At 42.9% G+C, this 15,301-nt stretch overlaps 1 long non-coding RNA gene across 1 annotated transcript in view; it reads right to left on the reverse strand.

The window, feature by feature from the left end:
• Positions 1-4,203: 4,203 nt before the first annotated feature.
• The window catches only part of LOC116706193 (uncharacterized), a 14,767-nt gene continuing 3,669 nt past the window's right edge, over positions 4,204-15,301 (reverse strand). Inside the window, exons 2-3 of the long non-coding RNA XR_004336166.1 lie at positions 11,521-11,524; positions 4,204-4,284 (exon numbers count right to left, since the gene is read on the reverse strand). This is a non-coding gene — a long non-coding RNA (uncharacterized LOC116706193). The remainder of the gene's footprint in view (positions 4,285-11,520; positions 11,525-15,301) is intronic.

Raw genomic sequence — 15,301 nt, forward strand, 5'->3', positions numbered from 1 at the left:
AGCTCTGAGTAGTGACGACTTTATGAGCTTCTTTAATCATACAATTAGAACAATTAGAGATCAAATTCACTGTCCACCTTTAAATACAGTAGCAATAGAAAGAATGACAAGACCTGACATATACTTAGACTGCTTCAAAAGGTCAAACGTCTCTTCAGCCAAGCCATCTACCTGTCTCTTAGACCTCATCCAAACGAGGGTACTCAAAGAAGCGTTACCCGTGGTTAACAATCAATTACTAGATGTGATCAATATGTCTCTATTAACGGGTTATGTACCGCGGCCATTTAAAGTAGCTGTAATAAAACCTCTCCTGTAAAAACCCTCCCTTGACCCTAAGGTCTTAGCAAACTATATCTAACCTAATGTAGTCGCTAATTAGCTATGTGATTTTCTACATAACGATAGTTTACTTGAAGACTTTCAGTCAGGATTTAGAAAGCATCATAGCACAGAGACGACACTGGTGAAAATTACTAACAATCTTCTGACTGCTGCAGACAAAAGACTTGTCTCTGTACTTGTTTTACTGGATCTTAGATCTGCTTTTAACACCATTTAACATACCATACTGTTACAGAGACTGGAACATTTAGTTGGCATTAGAGGAATCGCACTAAGTTGGTTTAAGTCATATTTATCTGATCAATCTCAATTTGTTAATAATTAATCCTCCAACTACGACAAAGTTAGCCATGGTGTTCCACAAGGTTCAGTGCTTGGACCAATTCTATTCTCCTATATATGCTTCCTCTAGGCAAATATTGTTAAGAAACACTCAATTAACTTTCATTGTTATGCGGATGACACAAAATTATATCTATCAATCAAGCCAGACGAAACCAGTCAGTTAGCTAAACTTCAAGCATTTACAAATGATATAAAATCATGGATGACTTACAATTTTCTGACGTTAAACTAAAAAAAAACTGAAGTTATTGTGCTGGGTCCTAAACACCTCCAAACTTGAAAGAAATCTAGGAGTTGTTTTTGATCAGAATAACTCCTTTAACGCCCATCTAAAACAAACCTCAAGAACAGCCTTTTTCATCTTGGTAACATTGCCAAAATTTGGAACATCCTGTCTCAAAATTATGCTAAAAAACTAGTCCATGCATCCTTGTTACTTTCAGACTGGACTACAGTAATTCTTTATTATCAGGATGCTCAAATAAGTCAAGATCATATTCCTCCTGTATTAGCTTTTCTGCGTTGGCTTCCTGTAAAATCCAAGATTTAAAATCTTTCTCCTGACCTACAAAGCTCTAAATGGTCTAGCACCATCTTATCTTGAAGAGCTCTTAAGGCATTATTGTCCCATTAGAGCACTACGCTCCCTGAATTCAGAGTTAGTTGTGGTTCCTCGAGTCTCTAAAAGTAGAATGGGAGCCAGAGCCTTAACCATCAGGCTCCTCTACTGTGGAATCAGCTTCCGGTCTGGGTTTGGCGGGCAGACACCGTCACCACATTTAAAAGTAAACTTAAAACTCTCCTCTTTGATAAAGCTTATAGTTAGGGATTGATGAGTTTCAGTGTCCACCTAGACCAGCGGCGGAGGGTGTATAGCTGCAGACACGGCACCTCTTCTCTTCGTTATTTTTTGTCATAGACATCAGATTCATCTACCATATCATCAAAAATATAATAAAACTAGAGAGAGGCAGGGCAGTACAGCCCGACCAGGCTGTAACTGGCTTTTAAAGGTGAAAAGGTGATTTGCTGAAACTGACCCTATGTTCCAGCAGAACTACATAAAGCAGGTAATTAAAAATACCACCTACAGCCTGTAGTGCCTTTTGCAAAAATCCACCGCTCCCTGTTCAGATGCACCAATCAGGGCTATGGGGGGTGTCTAACTGCGTGTCAATGACTGCTCATGAAAACTCATTCATTTAACCTTGTGGGGGGAGGGTCTTAGGAAACCATTTGGGCTTTAGCAGAAAGGGGGGGTTGACTGAGAAGTTGTCGTCGTTCAAATTCTCTGGTTAAGTCTTGGATCTTTGCAATGCAAAGAAGACCCAGCAGGGTCAAAACATTGTCTTTTGTATTAAATTAGTGGAGCATAAAGCAGTGTTGCATTTTTTCACTTTACTTTTAATTTGTCCTTCACTCGCCAGAAGGTGGAACGTGCGCACACCATGTCTTTTATAATTATTGTGGTAAGAAAATGGCGTCCCAACTGGCGCATACTTGTGTGTACCCCTCTTGAGCAAAACCATCTATCTTTTTCCTTTCCAAATTTCACAGTGTTTTTTCTTTGCCATATTTTAGGAATCATCAGAAATCCTCACATTCATATTGTATATTCAAACAAAAACAAACTGGTGTCCCATAAGCAAGGCAAGGCAAGGCCATAGCAACATTAGAATCACAGCTAGAATGGAAAAGAATTAATAACCATTTGGATTGAAAACTTAAGAATACATATTGTTGTTGTTGTCATAACAACACTTGAATACCAGAACCCAACTTGAGTTCTGACACAAATTCACTCAGACAGCAGTTTGTATCAGAGAGTCATTTGACTGTGAAAATCCAAAGGTGCACATTGCAACAGGAGAAAAAAACACTGGAAAACATGGAATTCAACTCCAGAGAGATTGTACCGCTATCTCAGTTCACTTGAAAAACAAATTTGGTGTGAGCTGAAGGACAGCGAGGCAACGCTCACCCAATGTGGATCTGAGGGAAGAGTTCACCTGATCATCCGAGAGGACGTGTTGGCCAGTCTCCTCGATCAGCTCTAACAACAGCGAGAGGGCAGCAGTTGGGGCCATGAGAAAGTGTGTGACTTCAAAGTTCAGCTGGCTGACCATGTCCCCTCCCCACCCAGGGAAACAGAGCATCTGAAATCCCAGATGGGAAAAATAAGCAACAGGCCCAAAAAGATCTGGACCTGCAGACCTTCATTACTCAAGACCTGAACGTCAAATTAGAGCAAATGAAGGGAGAGAAGAAGGAAGTGTAGACTCAGAAGATGGAGCTTTGTAAAGAGAGAATGAAGTCAGCAGTAGCTAAGACCAACATGGAGTTAGAGTTGGAGAGCTATCTGGAGATGGAGAGGGCTCAAGCTCACGAGCTCAAGGATAAATTGAGCAAGATGGAGGAAGCTCTCTAAAAACAGGAGGAGGGAAAGACAACACTGGAAAGATCCCAGGCTTCCCATAGAGCCCAGCTGGAGATAAAGAATCAAAACAACAAGAACGTCATGGCTGCTCTTGAAAAAAAGTTTGAACATCAGCTGGAGAATCATCTCAACGAGTGGAAGGAGGACAGGTCAACCCCCCTTCAGGCCACAGAAAGCCTGAAGCTGACTCAGCAGGAAAAGAAGCAGGAGTGGGAAAGGACAGAGAGCACCCTGAGGTCCCAGCTGGAACATCTTCAGAGCCAGTTAATGAAAAAGCAGAAGAAGAAGAAGTGGTACAGAAAGCTTCTGTCTGGCTGAGGAAAGGTAAATGTATTTGTACTTGTAGTGTGTGTGTGTGTGTGTGTGTGTGTGTGTGTGTGTGTGTGTGTGTGTGTGTGTGTGTGTGTGTGTGTGTGTGTGTGTGTGTGTGTGTGTCTTGGGCTGTTTGTGTGTGTGTGTGTGTGTGTGTCTGTCTGTCTCGTGTCTGTGTGTTTGTGTTTGTGTTTTTGTGTTTGTGTGTGTATGTTTGTGTGTGTTTGTGTGTCTGTCTCGTGTTGTTTGTATGTGTGTGTGTCTGTGTGTATGTGTTTGTGTGTCTGTGTGTTTGTGTGTGTGTGTGTCTGTCTTGTGTCTCTGTGTGTGTCTGTGTGTATGTGTGTGTATGCCTGTGTGTTTGCGTGTGTGTGTGTGTGTCTGTCTTGTGTCTCTGTGTGTGTCTAAGTGTGTGTGAGTGTGTGTGTGTGTGTGATGTGGTGTCTGTATGGATGGTTTGTGTTTTGTCTGTGTGGTCTAAGTGTGTATGTGGGGTGTGTGTGGTGTGTGTGTGTGTCTGTCTGTCTGTCAGTGTTGTTGGTGTGTGTGTGTGTGTGTCTGTCTCGTGCTGTTTGGGTGTGTTTGTGTGTGTGGTGGGTGTGTGTGTGTGTGTGTTCTGTGGTGTGTGTGTGTGTGTGTGTGTCGTGTGTTTGCTCGAGGGTGTGTGATGCGTCAGTGCAGTAGAGTTGGAGTAGTAGAGCTTGCAGCAGTGCATGCTGCATGCTACATGCTCATCTGCTTCTGCTCGCACTCTCTGCTTCCAGTACTGCCACCGGACAGCCCTTTGTTTTCAGGGGCAGAAAGAGGAGCCGAGTGTGTAAGCCTCCTCCACCGGTACATAGCCTCTACACTAGGGTGACCAGACGTCCCCGGTTCCCGGGGACAGTCCCCGGTTCCCGGGGACTGTCCCCGATTTTGGCCACCTGTCCCCGGCTGGATCTGTCCCTGTAAATGTCCCCGGTTTTCACTGTGACTGAAAGACCCGAAATTGGAATGAAAGAAAGAAAGATACGAAAAAACGTAGCCGATAATCGCACACCCAACACACGCAGGCCCGAACGGCAGAGCCAGCGGTGCTCAGAGATGTTTTAGAAGCGTGTGTTACGATGCTAAATCAACTGATTATTTACATGGAGTCTGGTGGTTTAGCGAACGCAATTCTCGGACTTTATGTTTAAAAGGATCTTAATCTTTAACAGAAAGGTCGACCTCCTTAGAAACTCCATATATGTGCGACACTTAGGTATTAATCTGAGTCTGTTAGCAGCTAAACAAGCAATTTTATGAACGTAAATTATACAAGCTGGACAATTATCCTATTAACTTACATTGCAGCGATCTCGTTTAATACTGCATCACTGTCAAAGGAAAGATTGTCCTCAGTTAGTTTTTGTTGTATCTGATTCTAAGATCATGTTGCTACCTCAGGAGGGGAAGCGGGGACTATCCAAGCTGTATACAGTAAGGATAGGACGTGTTGACTCAACTGGGGAGGTATAGAGCGGTGGAAGGAGCACCTTGAGGAACTCTAAATCCAGCTGACACGTCCTCTGTGGTGGAGGCAGAGTGGAGGATGATGGGGGATTATCGTCAATTTCCCGGTGGAGGTCGCTGAGGTAGTCAAAACAACTCCACAGCGGCAAAGCCCCAGGGATTGATGAGATCCGTCCAGAAATGCTGAAGGTTCTGGGTGTGGAGGGGCTGTCGTGGTTGACACGCCTCTTCAACTGCGTGGAAGTCTGGACAGTGCCGAAGGCGTGGACAGCTGGGTGGTGGTTCCCTCTTCAAAAAGGGGGACCAGAGGGTGTGTGCCAATTACAGGGGTATCACATTCTCAGCCTCCCTGGTAAAGTCTACTCCAAGGTGCTGGAAAAGGAGGGTTCGGCCGATAGTCGAACCTCTGATTGAAGAGGAACAATGCGGATTCCGTCCTGGTCGGGGAACAACGGACCAGATCTTTACTCTCGCAAGGACTGGGGGAGCTGGGAGTATGCCCAACCAGCTACTATGTGTTTTGTGGTCTGGAGAAGGCGTATGACCGGGTCCCCGGGAGAAACTGTGGGAGGTGCTGCGGGATATGGAGTGAGGGGGCCTCTTAGGGCCATCCAATCTCTGTATGACCAAAGCGAGAGCTGTGTCCGGGTTCTCGGCCAGTGAGGCGGATCGTTCCAGGTGAGGGTTGGCCTCCGCCAGGGCTGCGCTTGTCACCAATCCTGTTTATAATATTTATGGACAGGATATCGAGGCGTGTCGGGCGGGGAGGGGTTGCAGTTCGGTGGGCTTAGGATCTCATCGCTGCTTTTTGCAGATGATGTGGTCCTGATGGCGTATGGTCTGTGACCTTCAGCATTCTCTGGATCGGTTCGCGAGCCGAGTGTGAAGGGCTGGGATGAAGATCAGCACCTCTAAATCTGAGGCCATGGTTCTCAGCAGAAACCGATGGAGTGCTTTTTCTGGGTAGGGAGTGAGTCCTTACCCCAAGTGAAGGAGTTTAAGTACCTTGGGGTCTTGTTCGGAGTGAGGGGACTATGGAGAGTGAGATTGGTCGGAGAATCGGAGCAGCTGGTGCGGTATTACATTCTGTTTATCGCACCGTTGTGACGAAAAGAGAGCTGAGCCAGAAGGCAAAGCTCTCGATCTTACCGGGCAATTTTCGTTCCTACCCTCACCTATGGTCATGAAGGCTGGGTCATGACCGAAAGAACAAGATCCCGGGTACAAGCGGCCAAAAGGGTTTCCTCAGGAGGGTGGGGCGTCTCCCTAGAGATAGGGTGAGAAGCACGTCATCCGAGAGGAGCTCGGAGTAGAAGCCGCTGCTCCTTCGCGTCGAAAGGAGCCAGTTGAGGGGGTCGGGCATCTGGTAAGGATGCCTCCTGGGCGCCTCCCTAGGGAGTGTTCCAGGCACGTCCAGCTGGGAGGAGGCCCGGGGAAGACATGGACTAGGTGGAAGATTTATCTCAACCTGGCTGGGAACGCCTCGGGATCCCCCAGTCGAGCTGGTTGATGTGGCTCGGGAAAGGGAAGTTTGGGGCCCCCTACTGGAGCTGCTGCCCCCGCGACCCGACACCGGATAAGCGTCGAAGATGGATGGATGAGATGGATGGATGATTCTCAGGAGCTGTTGCAGAAACACGCTTGAGCAGTAAAGCAAAAGGTCAGTAGTTCCGCAAACATTACAACATTATGAAATATGAGACAGTTCTATCTTGAAATATAGGACTTTTATCTTGAAGTATAAGGGGATTTTTATCTTGAAATATTTAGGACTTTCTATTTGAGGTATAGTGGAGTGGAGTAGGAAGTAGCAGCAGGGGTGGGTCTAGGATCATCCTTGGGGGGGGGGGGGCTCAGCCCCTAATAAGAACAGCTCTAGGTTAGTGTCCCGTTTTAAGTTTACAAAAATAAAAACATAACTTGTTTGGAGGTAAATACGCTTCTGAGCTAAAAAGTCCCGGATTTTGTTGAGAAATCTGGTCACCTTACTCTACACTGCCAAGACCTCGTACACGCCTCCCCGTGGCCCACAGGTAAATGGTCCTTGTGGTTCCAGGTAAGTTGTACAGGATTTGGAGCGCAGTGGCCCCAGAGACGTGGCATGCAGGCCGGTGAGTAGAAACGCCCTGCTGCCCGTCAACCACTGTCCCAGTTATGGGTAAATAAATAGCCCAGCTATGGGTAAATAGAGAAGACCAACTTTTGTCAAGCAATAATAATAAATCTACATATAGTAAAGAAACAGGTGAAGTAAGGGACAATCTAATTAACTCTGGTCTTTTTACTCCTTATTTCTGAACTCAACGTGTGGAACACTTTTAAGCATAGCAAATCTTGTACTAGCCCGCCTCTCTGTCCATGGCCCAGCATGTTGAGCCTGTTTTGCCTGTGTTTCCTTTTGCTCTAACCTGAAGTCTGTTTGTCGAGTTCTGAACACTCCCTGCTGATTGGCTAATGCGGACACTGCTGCTATCTGCACACCCAGTGACTATCACCTCTGCACCATATAAGCCGTGACCAGGCAGCGTTCCCTGGCAGATCGTTAGCTTAACCAGTATGTTGAGCTCTTGTACTTACCTCAAGTTTTTGAAAGTCTTTTCAAGTTCAAGTTCAAGACCTTTATTTGTCCCTGAGGGGCGATCATTTCGTTGCAGTAGCAAAGCATTGACATACAGTACATGACAAAGACGACAAATCAATTAAAAATACAGACCAATGGGGAAATAAAAACCACACATTAAAAGTCTAAGTCCCAGTATACCTTGTGCAGACGTACCTATCTTTCCAGAGTTAGCAGAGAAATAGCAGCGGGTACGAAGGAGAATTTATACCTATTTGTTTTGGCTGTGCGTGACTGAAACGGGAACCAGAGGCAGCATCTTAATTTTGCATTCAGGGGGTGGGACTATACGAACATAATGGATTCTGCCTATTAAGCAAATGTGTTTGTAAGATCCGTTGTTGTCATCTGCTGAATCCCAATGATTTTGCTGCTAACTTTAATTACCATTGCAATGGTTTTTTCCGTTTTGAATTCAGAGAAGCATACCAGCAAATGCATGAAAGGTAAAGAAGATTTGTAAAACAAAGTCATCAGGGATCTGTCCACTTGAAACTAGCTAGCTTTCTCAGACAGAAGAGACGCTGTGACTTTTTTTACTCAGCATGTCTATGTTCCGTTCAAAGGTCACTTATCAATGTGATTCCCAGATACTTGTTTGATTCAACAGGAGTTTTCAGGAGTTGGATGGTGACGTCTAAAATCAATGCACATGTCTTTGTCTTTGTAACATTTAAGTCTAAAAAGGCTTATTTGCACCAGTTTAAAAATAGGGTAGTACAGGGCCGTGAGATGTTTCATTGTGCATCTGCGAACTTTCAATGTAGTTATTGGTCAGTTGACTGGGCGTCGGTTAGTGTAACATAATGTATAAAGAGGAGAGAGAACACAGCTTGAGGGGAGCCAGTTGATGTCACTGATATTCCAGAAAGACGTCCATTTCTCTCACTCTCTGTGTCCTGTTAGTGAGAAAGTCCAAAATCCATCCTACCAGGTTGCAGTCCAACCAAATTTTCTATGAGCGTTCTGCACCAATAAATGGGGCTGGATGGTATTGAAGGCAGATGAAAAATCCACAAAAAGCAGTTGACATGGTTTATGTTACCCTCTAATGCTTGTATATGAGGTTAAGCAGAGGTTGGTAGCATCCTGCACCCCCCTGTTGGCTCTGTATGTAAAACGCAGGGGGTCGAGGCGGTGTTCACTCCTACCCAGCAGTTCTTTCTTTATCAGTTTTTCAAAGGACTTCATAACTAATGAAGTTAGAGCCACAGGTCTATATACATACGTTTGGGACTCTATGTTGGCACAAAGACAGGTTAAAAATATGATAAAAAATGAAGCCTAATTGATCCACATAGTGTGTCAGTATGCGGCTGCAAATGTTGTCGGTCCAGGGCTAGTACAAGATTTGCTATGCTTAAAAGTGTTCACAACGTTGAGTTCAGAAATAAAAGGAGTAAAAAGACCAGAGTTAATTAGATTGTCCCTTACTTCACCTGTTTCTTTACTATAATCATGGACATCAAACCTAGAATAAAACTTGTTAAACTCCTGTGCAAGTACAGAGTCTGCCGTAAAACCTTCAAAATGTCTTTTTCCTTGCTTTGTCCAAAGTCCAACAATATTATTGACACTGTCCCAGGCTGAGCCCAAATTATTGTTACCTTAGTTTTTTTTACTCTATCTCTGACCCAGTTTGCCCTTTTGATTCCCGTTTAATCTCTTTTTGTATAGAGTTAGTTCAGTGACACTGCCCTGTAAAAGCATGTTTTTCTTATTTAACGAATTTTAAGATGTTGCTCACCCAGGGTTTACTGTTAGGGAAATCTTTACCTCTCTATCCGGAATTACAGTATCTTCACAGTATGAGATCCAGGAACTAACAAACTTTTTGAGCTCATCCAGGCCCTAGATGATGTAAGAACTCCTCCCACACTGACAGTCTAGGCAGCCTTGCAGTTCTTGTACAGTATCCTTAGACCAGAGCTTCACCCTTTGGTGAGAACTTTCCCCTCTGTTAACAGTGCGATTTGCAGGAATAAGATGTACACAATTTGGTCTGCTGTACCTATGGAGGGAGCGGTATGGATTTATAGGCCCTTTAATTGAACCATAAATTGATCAAGTGTCTGCCATTTCTGGTAGGGCAAGAGATATATATAAAAGCATTTTAAAGTTTTAAGTGAGCAATGATTAAAATCCCAGGATTACATTGGGGGCGTCACGAGACAGTGACTGTAACTTCTGTACAGTCTGCAGGATCAATTCTGCGGCAGAGCTCTCATTCGCCTTTGGATGAATATACACAACAGTTACAAAAATCTGTGGAATTCCGTGGTAAATAGCATCGATACAGAGAGCAGATCATGTCCTTGGTGCATACTGATGCTCCACAATAAAATTTTTGCACCAGCGTTCATTGATGTAAAAACTTAAAAAGTTGAAACTTAAAGATCTATCCGCTTCCATATTCTTACTACAAATAATTACTCACCTTGTTATTCCAACTTACCTTGTCCGGTCGGTTCTGGGTTCCATTACCAGACAATCATGACAAAGTCTGTCCCTCGATTGGCTAAATTAAAAGAGGGACTATACTTAACAACCTAATTGGAATTAAAACTACCACTCCAATGAATAGGAATTTTAGAAAGAACAGGAAAATTAGATGTAAAACTATTAAATATTAGATCTTGTCTTCTAAAGCAGTACTAGTAAATTATCTGATATCAGATAATCAAATTGATCTATTGTGTCTTACTGAACATGGCTGGGCCATGAGAATAGTTAGTCTAAATGAAGCCACTCCTCCCAGTCAGAATAATACTCTAATTCCTAGAGGCTCAGGCCTTATAAACTAAATTATAACTCGTTTTAAAGCCTTGTCTTAATCTTTAAAATCCATCATGGAAAACATTACAGCCAATTATATTTGTTGTTATTTACCGAGCTCCCAGTCCGTATTCTGAATTTTATCTGAATTCTTAGAGTTTTAATCAGGCGTAGCCCTAAAATCAGACAAAGTAGTTATGTAGTGTGATTTTAATATCCATGTGGATGTTGACAACAATAGCCTTAGATACATTTTAACTCCCTACTGGATTCAATTGTTTTCAGTCAACCCTCGACCTTGTGCTGGCATATGTCATCGAAACTGAGATGTATTAGTATTTCGCTGAATCCTTCATTATCAGCCATTCTCTATAAATTTTGAATTCTTACTACCAACTATAATAAAGTAAAGAAAAGCTTCTACACTAGATGCTATCTGACAGTGCTATAACTAAATTTAACAGTATTTAATTTACTTGTACTTAATATAACAGAGACTTTATGTTACTTTAGTCCCCCAACTGATAAATTTGTAGATGGTGCAAGGACCTACCTACAGATGTCTTTAGACTCTGTGCTCCACTTGAAAATAAGATAATGAAGACAGGAAACTAGCACCTTGGTATAACTCCCGAACTCGCAAATTAAAACAAAATCTCGCGAAAACTTGAAAGTAATGACCCCCACAAAACTGGAAGAATCTCGTTTTAAATTGGCATGACAGTCTGAAAACCATTAGGAAGGCCCTCAGAATGCCAGATCAGAATATTACTCATCCCAATAGAAGAAAATAAGAACAACCCAAGGTTTCTTTTCAGCATTGTAGCCAGTCTGACAGATAGTGCACAGCTCTATGAGCCATCATCCTATGACTGAGTAGTGGCGATTTTATGAGCTTCTTTAACGATGGAATTATAAGAATTAGAGATAAAATTCAACTCTAACGTCCATCTTTAAACGCAGTAGCACTAAAAAGAACAAGACCTGACATATACTTAGATTGTTCTGTCCTATAGACCTTCAACAATTAATGTCAAAGGTCTTTTCAGCTAAGCCATCTCCCTGTCTCTTAGACACCATTCCAACGAGTGCTTAAAGAGACTCTCAATTATCAGATATAATCAATATGTCTCTATTAACAGGTTAGTACCGCAGTCATTAAAGTAGCTGTATAAAACCTCTCTGAAAAAACCTCCCTTGACCCTGAGGCTAGCCAACTACAGACCTATATCTAATCTTCCCTTTCTCCCCAAGATCTTTGAGAAAGTCAGTTTTTTTCAGTGATTTTCTACATAGAGCGGTTCTGGCGGGGGAGAGTTCTAGCCCGCCAGGCTCCTCTGTACCTGTCTCTCTTAGTTATGCTGTAGAGTTTTAGACTGCTTCGACACATGAGCTCTTCTCCTTTTCTTTCATTTGTGTGCACCATGTCCAGAATGTTGTACTAACCTAGCTCTGGAGTCATTCCCCAGTCCTTATGTTCTTTTTCCCCAGCATGTTTCTTGGATCAAGGGGGGGCTCAAAATATGTTTGCAGCTGTCGCCGTGGTTCTGGCACACGTCCTGCTACGCTCTGCTTGTGCCTTGTAATGCCTTGCAGTGCCGCCATGCCATGAAACTATTACAAACTATTTTTAGGTCACTGTTCCATATTCTTTTACTGTGACTGTTATTGCCACTCTTCGTCTCACCCCCAACCGGCCGTCAGACAACGCCTACCTTCTTGCTCGGAGGGAACCACTGGAACTGTTGGGTCCTTGTAAATATAGAGTGTGGTCTAGACCTACTCTATCTGTAAAGTGTCTCAAATAACTCTTGTTATGGACTAATACTATGAATTGAATTAAAACACGAGAATGCGTCTTAATAACAAGTCAATAAAGGCATACAAATTGGCGTGCCATATATACGCCATTTCTATGAGATCAGTTTGATCACCTGTGGGTCCCAGGGGTCAGTCCTTGGCCCCTCCTCTTCCTTAAATTACTCCTCCCCGGCCCACGTCAGCAGGGCATGGGTCTATTTCACTGTTATGCGATGACACACAACTGTGACGTGAAAATATGATTCACAAAACTCACTGCACCTACCACAATCGTCTTCAACATTCACACCTGTCTGGAGGAGATAAAGGTGTGGATGAAACACAATTTCTCTCCAGTAAAAACAGCTCCAAAACCGAGGCAATCTTGTTGGGACCTCAATCCAGTCCAGTCATCCTCCATAACACGGTGTAACTATCTCTGGTCAAGACAATCCCCTCTCCACAACAGTCAACCAATCTGTGGTAAAATTTGATCCACAACTCACCTTTGAAGCCCCATATCGAAAACCTCAGCAAGATCTCCTTCTATCATCTCAGAATATTGCAAAACTCCGTTTTCTCACCTTAGCTATGCTGAAAAACTGGGCCACGCCTGGTCTCCGCGAGACTGAATTACTGTAACGCGCATTCATCGGGATCCCTAACAGAGTCTGCAAGGATCCTGATGAGAGTGGAAAGTATGACCACATCACACCCTTCTCCAACACTTCACTGGCTTCCCGTTTTCTGCTAGGATTGAATACAAGGTCTCAATTCTCACCCACCAGTGCATCTATGGAAATGCGCCCCCTACCTGAAAGAACTACCCATCCCCTACACTGCAACACGATCCCTCTGCTCAAACAACTCCAACCGCCTCCTACCCCAGACAAGCTCAGCACCAGGGTGATCGTTCATTCTGCTCGCCACCTCCTCGGACCTGGAATCGCCTCCCTTGACTATCTAAGGGATCAACAGACTTTTGAGACTTTTAAAAAAGGACTAAAAACTTTTCTTTTTGAGCCGAAACTTACTGAGGTTGTAACCTGCACAAAAATGTTGTTCACCACTATAGATATTTACACAGATGTTTTTACCTTCTTTATGATCTTACCGTAGCACTTTGAGATTTGTTTAAATGTAAGTGCAACAAATACATTAATTAGTATTATTTAATTAAAGCAATGAATTCGCTATTAAGCAACCCCAATGGGTTTGATGTCTCAGGTGGAGATGAGGTTCAGTGAGTTTCTTGTATTCCATGTCTGAAATGTACTGTGGAGAGTGGTGCTTAAGACTCACAACTGCTCAGGGTCAATGTCAAAGATAATATGTACAGTCTATTCAACGTCTCTGTACACTGTGCTTCTCAAATTCACACCTCAAAAAAGTTGTGAGGAAAAAGTCAACCCGACAGGTAACTTCAGATGAGCTGGGAAAAATGATTCATTTTAAAAGACCTTTTTTTCAAACCTAATAAACCCCTACTATTTGTACTTAAAAAATCTGGCCAAGGTAACCAAATACTGAAAAAGTTTTACATGTATTTAGACTCAGTAAAATTCTTCCAGTGTTACTGTATAATGAGCTCCAGCCCAGAGAGGAAAGCAAAGACGCAGCTGTTTGTTGTATCTCTTCATCTGAGAAGTAATGATATTTCCATACTTCATCTGATGTAGGACAAGCTATGATTACAAAGCCACAAGGCCCCAGAGTGTTTGCTATGCAATAAACTAGGTATTAGTGGGAGGAGGGGCTATGTGAGAGAAAGGAAGTGGCAGAGGAGCAAGTTGTCCAGTTCCAAAGATCACAGGCTGATCAGATTTACTATGCTGATAGTGTTATTCTCTGGGGGAGTTTCAAAATAGAGTGCAGCATTAATGTGTACTTTGAGTTTCTGAAACACTTAAGAAAGACTGTCCCAATCAATATCATTTTTGGCAGGTGGAAGATTTGAAATTTCAAAGTTATATAGAGAAGGGGGGGGGGGGGGGGGCGTGGGGGTTATTCACTAGACTTCTCCCTACGGCGGGCGCAGGATATTCTTCTGTTGATCCTCCCATAAGCCATAAAAACTATTTGTTTCATGTAGATTGGTTGATAGAAAGTCATCAGTAGAAAACTGCATTTAAAAAGTTTAATCATACAATATCATTGTTTAATAAAAGAGTGTTGGAAATGTTCCTTCCATTAAAATTTATACAAGCAGTTTGTTGTATTTTAGCAGAATAACTGAGAGCAGGGGAAATTGAGTACACCTAAATCTGTCTATTCATCACAAGGCCATAATTCCTCAAATAAAAGCCTTGGCCTTTTTTCCCTGAACTGCAGAAGTTACCTGGATTTTATTGAAGTTCTATTAAAGGCAGGCCTTCTTTCTAATTCTCTGTTTGATAAGTATAATTGTTTTAAATAAACCGTTTTGAGAAAAGCCATGATTTTCCAGTGGACAGAGATCGTTTGCAAAAATATCCCCATACACAACAACAGCCAGAAAGGAAAACAGAGCAATTTGGATCAGGAATAATCAAACACCACCACTGTGTCATTTGAACCCTGTAAATGTACCCTGTACATAACATATGTGTTTTGATAGGGTACGATTACATAAGAGCCTACAGTACCCAGTATCTGATTAACGTTACAGACAGATAGCTAGCAGCTTAGTTTCTAGCTCCAGGATAATTGTTTCCTCCATATCCAGCTAGCTAGCTTGTTTCTACGCTCCAGGTTAACTCTTCCTTCCCTCCTTCCACATACAGTTGCTAGCCATGGTCTACTCCTGTGGCATGCTCTCGTCGGCTCATCCTTGTTTCTTCCAATAATAAATACATATTATAGTGGGTTCAAAGGTTTGGGCACCCCAGGTAAAACATGTGTATAATGTACATAAAGAAGCCAAGACAGATGGACGAATCTTCAAAAGGTGTCAAAAGCAGATCAGCATTCGTTTAATATGTTGCAAAAGTTAGATCTTATTCCTCCATTTACACTTTCAAATACAGAAACAAAAAAACGACGTCTTCAAAAGTTGTTGGCACCCTGACAGCGTTAAATTGTACTGCCCCCTTGGAAATATCAAGCAGCTTGGAAAACTTTGTGTAGCAACGAGTCTTTCGATGTATGTTTGAGGTATCTTTGCCCATTCTTCCTTCCAAACGTATTCCAGTCTT

Source organism: Etheostoma spectabile, chromosome 18 (genome assembly GCF_008692095.1).
Source record: "Etheostoma spectabile isolate EspeVRDwgs_2016 chromosome 18, UIUC_Espe_1.0, whole genome shotgun sequence".
NCBI lineage: Eukaryota > Metazoa > Chordata > Actinopteri > Perciformes > Percidae > Etheostoma > Etheostoma spectabile.